General features: G+C 41.7%; 1 long non-coding RNA gene across 1 annotated transcript; it reads right to left on the bottom strand.

Moving 5' to 3' along the window:
• Positions 1-1,936: 1,936 nt before the first annotated feature.
• Positions 1,937-6,120, bottom strand: LOC131216854 (uncharacterized). Its single transcript, XR_009166984.1, has 4 exons — positions 5,782-6,120; positions 2,858-3,600; positions 2,534-2,656; positions 1,937-2,290 (listed from the first exon to the last, which is right to left on the bottom strand). It is a non-coding gene; the product is annotated as an uncharacterized LOC131216854 (long non-coding RNA).

Consider the following 6,120-nt stretch of genomic DNA (forward strand, 5'->3'; position numbering starts at 1 on the left):
GCCATCCACGCCCCTTTCAAAAGCAGTGCAGGACTCGGATTTCCTTCCTGCTCTGCAAGCTTAGGTGGGGCTCACTGTGATATTTGTGAAAAATCCTCCCCGTCCATCCGTTTTGTGAGTTTATTTTAGGACATGATGCAAAAAACGAACCGTATCTAAAGCTCAAGTAAGCCTAAAACATGATAATAAAACGTCCACAGTTGAAATATTCGTGGGGCCATAGAAGTTTTGATTCAGCTAATATTTTTGTTTTGAGTTCATCCCAATAGTAATGACATTATTAACGGTACCGATTGCATCTAAACATCACTGTTGAACCCCAGGAAGGTTTCAACGGTAGGAATTTTCCTAGCCACATTTTTCCTATAGTACGACTCACGTGAGCTTTGGAAACGGATTGGCTACTCCCCTGTCATGCTCTATGGGCCCCACCATAAGGTATGTGTTTCATCCATTCCGTCCATCTATTTTTATAGATAATTTTATCGTATAAAAAAAATAGGTATATCCCAATGTCAATTGGACCACATTACATGAAATAGTGTTGAATGAACTTTGACCATTCAAAACTTTTTGAGGGCCATGAAGGTTTTGGAACAACATGATCTCTTTTTTTTCCCTTAATCTGGGTCTATATGACCTAATTAACAGATTGGACGTCAAATAAATAGTACCGTGGGCCTTAGGAGGATTTAAGTGATAGATATCAAATTACTATTATTTTCCTGTGGTGTGGTCCACCTGATACTTTTATCAATCTCATTTTTGGGATAAAGCCCTACAATGATCTGCAAAAATTGATGAACGGAGTGGATAATACACATACATCATGGTGGGGCCCACATACATCATGGCTAGACCACACCGCAGGAAATAGTTGAATTGCACGTCTACCGTTGCAAAATTCTTGGGGCCACAGAAGTTTTGGATATGCTTAAATTTTTGGGCTTAACCCCTTGAATTAGATGGAAAAACGGATGGACGGCTTAGATAAACCACACATGCATTCAACGTGGGCCCAACTGAGTTTAGTCGGTACGATAGGAGCGTACTCGCACAGCGTCCGTAGGATTTACCTCCTAGGCCGAGAGGTATTTCATTTTCATCTTCGCAGGGCGCAAACTCCTCACCGTGAGAGGGATTTTCGCGCGGCGAAATCTGATTTGCCAGTGCGAGAGCGATATTCGCTCGGTGTGAAATCCGATTTCAGGGATTTTCGCTCGAAGGAAGAAATTCAAAAAACAAGAAGCTCTGTCAAGAAAAGAGGGGTTTTGCGTACACATACCGGCTCTGTCAATCGAGAAGCTCCTCTTCCAGTTCCGGTTCCGACTTCTGATTAACCAGGTACGAAAATCACTTTGAAATTTTTTTTCCCCGATATCCCCGATATTTATCAGAGAAAAGAGGGGTAGGTAGCTACAGTTTTCTCATAGAGTTGGTGGCTACAATCGAGATTTCGAAAATATCGGACGGACGCCGATAATATCTCCTGATATTTCGTCGATAATGGAGTACGAAATGCATATTCCGATAATATCACCCATTTCGAAAAAATCGCCGATATTTCGCTGATTTTTCGCCGACAACTGGCAGAGAAACAAATTTAGGGGGTTTCGGTGTCGCAGAGTTGGCGACACTGATATTATCGTTGATATTATCGACAATTCACCGATAACTCGAACACTGTTCGTATCAAATGTCTAGCATTCTCACCAACCAACATCGTCCATACTAGATTCACACCAATTCAGAGAAGAAGATTGAATCAAGCTTTCCGACGACTCCAATTCATCAAGCCTATTCATCAATTTCACAGTCATGCATGTTGCATCATGACTTGTATTAGGCATTAGGTAGTTGGTCTGGGCAAAATCTCATCTAAAAGTCTAGATGGCATGAAAGAGCATGCACGAGAAATAGTCTTCCTAACTGTTCCAAACAATAATCGAGATCTTATGAGCTACACAAATGAAATACGCTAATTATTGTTGTATCAAATAGAAATAGTATAGCAATCAACATAAAATTTTCACTCATAAAAAGAAAAACAATACCCTTCCATTCCAGCTTCTGTACATAGACAACCCTACAGTAAAAGGATCAAAGGGATTTTACAGAGGATAGCTACCGTCTTTCCTTAATACTGAACACTCACTGGTCTACATTGATTCTGAAAATATGGACCTTGTGCACATTTGGGAACTTGGCGACCACCAGCACAATCACCGCAAGGGTGTTAAGGAACAGCATTGGATGTTGGTAGTCTGTCGTGTGTGACGCAATCAAGTACCTGCCCATGAATTAAGGAGAAGCCTCTCAATGACAAATAAATATTAACCGTTCAAACAAAATTCTCAATTAGGTGAGGGTTCACTTGAGAAATCAAGGCAGCCTCATTGGACAAACTTCAGAAAATAGATTATGGTAGGGGACCATATATGCTCTAGCAGCACATATTGGGGCAAGACTACCATTACTGTAAATTCAAGAACTACACCCTTACAAAAACAATCTGGAAACCAAGGACACATACCAAACCAGGCCCCCAATTATCTTGAAATTCAACATCACTAATATCATGGAATGATGAAGCCATTACTTTAGCACCTCTATGTGCATTGTAGATAGGATTATAATCCATGGATGAATTTGCAAACTGCGACGTAAAGCAAAGATAAAATGTTAATTACACCGTTACATTTTACAAAAATAAAATCCAAATAGAAAAGTAAGTTGTATGTAACTTGTATCAATATGAACAATAAGGAGAAGACTGCCCAAATAGAAAACTTCTTTTCCATTATTATTATTTTTTGAGAAGATGACAAATTCATTCCAAGAAAATGCAATGCTTTACAAAAAAACCACGCAGAGGCAGGATGGTGACCCTCTCGTCACCCCACCCTGCACAGAAGACAAAAGTAGAAAAGAGAAACAAAGGAAAGGTCCACCAGCAACAAAAAGGGCCCACCTAGCATAGAAAACTAACTTGTTTCAACATAAGCAATAAAGAGAATGCTCCAAGTAGACATGAATACGTTCAGATCGAAGCCAGAAAGACAATGCTAATAATATTGGGACCAAGCCGAGGCTGACAACCTAACAAGGTTTGCTATTCTGTTGCTCCTTCCATCATTTTGACAAAATAATATCTTTAATTAGAAATACCAAAAGAGAAGGGCTACATCTGATGCTCACGGTTCACAAGGTCAGCATAATTCGCTAGAGCCAAAAACCAAGCTGATGTGAACATGGAAATGGAAAACTCCTCTGAATAGAGAGAATCCAAAATATGACGTGGAAAAAACCATGTGAAATCCTTAGGAGATGGACAACTGCAGAATCCAACAGTAAACCCGTTGTTTGACCATGAGTATTGTTTCCATGGAAATGTTAAATGATTAATGGTCTTACAGTGAGTTACAACTTTCAGCTATTTTTGCTGCTGACCACCATTTCAAGCAAGGGCATTTCCACCAATGCTTCTTCATGGCCGGACTCCTTGCAGACATGGATGGCAATGCAGACATGTCGGTCCTCCAAGAACTGTTCTGTGTTGATCAGGATCAGTAGGCCGTACTCAAAAACAAACTTCTTACACTGCAAAAGGATTTGCAGGGGAAAAAAAGAAAAGAAGATAGTTAATACTTGGGATCAATCCACTTGATTCGATGGTTTTGATAGTGCACTCATGTGCGTCGTTGGCTAGCATACACCCTGACTTTTAAATGGTCGGATTGTACTTTTAAGTGTGATTTCGACATGCCTCGTTGTGGTTAACCAAGGGCATTGGTGCGTAGCCTCAACATCTCAAAATCACAATTTTCATGCAATCTAGTGATTTGGGTGGTGCCCATGAGCTACTATGTATACATCTTAGCTTTTAAACCATTTAGATCACACTTAAAAGTGCTAATCCGACCTGCCATGTAGCATTCAACCAAGAAAATTAGTAAGTGCTATGGTAGGGCCGCACTTTAATTACAATCGAACGGTGTAAAAGCAAGGGAGTGGTTGCACTAGCAATGGCATGAGTGTGCCTTATCTATTTGAACAGGAACTATCGGGTCCTGATGTATCAGGACTGGGATTACCCGATTCACCCATTTCATACAGGTGAGCCCATGGTCCAATTAGCCAGACCATTGATCTGATGGGCCACCCTGGATGGGAGATGTCCCAACATATCCTTGATTCAAAACATTCCTAATCTTTTGATCAGAACATTACGAAAGGGATGGTTAACATAAAGTTTGGGTGTGATGATAAAAGAAAAAGGACCCCGAAGATTTTTGGATCATCCCTCACATGAGGTCCATCAAATCAACAGTTTGGATTACTGAACCACAGCTCCAATTTCATCTGATGGGTACATCAGGAAACTATTCACATCCCGATGCACTGTACCCGACCATTCCTCAGCAAAATGACAAACTTCCTTTGGTTTTGTTACAATAAGCTGTAATAAGATGCCACTGTCATGGCTCGATCCTAGAAGAGGCATTTCTTTTTCGGTGTCCTTTGTGAAGTGGAAAAGGCCAATAAAGGGCTGGGTGAAGTTGAATGTTAATGGCTCTTCCAGGGGCAACCCAGGGCCATCGGGTAGTGGGGGCATTTGTAGAGATGATAAGGGAGATCTCAAATTTGCTTTCTCCAAAGGCTATGGTTTGGGGCCGAGCTTTCAAGCAGAAGTGAAGGCAGTGGTAGACAGCCTCAACATTTACAAGGATAAAGGGTTCTCCAAGGTCGAGGTGGACAGCGATTCGCTAGCAGTGGTAGAATTGTTCTCCAAGGTAGGTAATATTCCGTGGAACATGTTCTATTGGAAAAACCATTTCGATTCCATCCGGGCGACGGCTACCATTTCGATCAAGCACACTCTGAGAGAGGCCAAAAAGGTAGTAGACGGCTACCATTTCGATCAAGCACACTCTGAGAGAGGCCAAAAAGGTAGTAGACAGCCTAGCCCGCTTGGGAAGCACTAATCAGCAGAACAAGATATTCCTGGCAGTCTCTGACCCTCCCCTTTCTCTCTCACGGGGAGCTGGTCCTGGATAGGATGAATTTAGGTGCGATATGTGTTACTTAGGTTTTTTTTTTTTTTTGTTAGCTTTTGATATGATAGGCGGGCCCTTCCTTTCTAGTCAGGGCCAGCCCAAATGTGAATTCATTGTAAAAACAGGGGGGCTCGAGTATTATTTTTCTGCCTGAGCCCACCTGTACAGGTTGTAAGGTTTATTTCCATATCAATGAAATTTTGAGGTCTTCAAAAAAAAAAAAAAAAGAAGAAGATGCCACTGTAGCGGTTCGAACCTTGAATCTGGTTCCCATAACACAAGGCATTTTTTGTTTGGTCCAACTGTTCATGTGGGGCCCACCTATTGTTTATCTACACCATTCATCTAGTTACCCACTATAAATGGTCCACACCACACGTGTGAAAACAAAGCCATCGAGTAGGTGCGATCAACCATGTCAATTCCCTTGCCCCAGAATCGGATGGTCCACTGACCAGGTGGGCCGCTGTTTATAAATCAAATGAACCCTATAAAGAATCAGGCCTAGTTCTCCTAAATCATTGAGCTGTTTCTAACACTGGATCATGTGACGAGTAGACCGGCTTGATTTTCGAGCATGGTAACTGCACGGTGGGACCCACCTGATGGACGGCTTAAATCTCAGCCTGGCATCCATGTGTGGAATTAGCAAAACCCCCAGGTAATCATCCCTACGAGCTTTAAAGGGTTTCTACAATCTTCAAATAGCTCTTGAAGTGCTTACCTGCTTTACGTAGCTCTCCCCCCTACCGCATGCCTTGAGATTTGAGAAGCAGCTCAATTATCTCTAGCTGCACAGATCGCAATAGGCATCCCGCCAGCAGTAAAAAATGCACATATATTCAGAGAACTGTGGCCACACACTATCAAATGCTTGGCCCAGCTTAGGGATATCTTTTGAAACTTAATGAAGTAACAGATAGGGTTAACAGAAAAGGAATAACCGCAATTGTGAGGGCCGAATGCATTTCATCTAATAGGATTTGTTTTACCACTTGAGACTTATATAGGTTTGTGATTTTTACTGTTGCAACAGCAGACAGTGCAGCTACTTTGAAACCGT

Source organism: Magnolia sinica, chromosome 1 (assembly GCF_029962835.1).
Source record: "Magnolia sinica isolate HGM2019 chromosome 1, MsV1, whole genome shotgun sequence".
Lineage (NCBI taxonomy): Eukaryota > Viridiplantae > Streptophyta > Magnoliopsida > Magnoliales > Magnoliaceae > Magnolia > Magnolia sinica.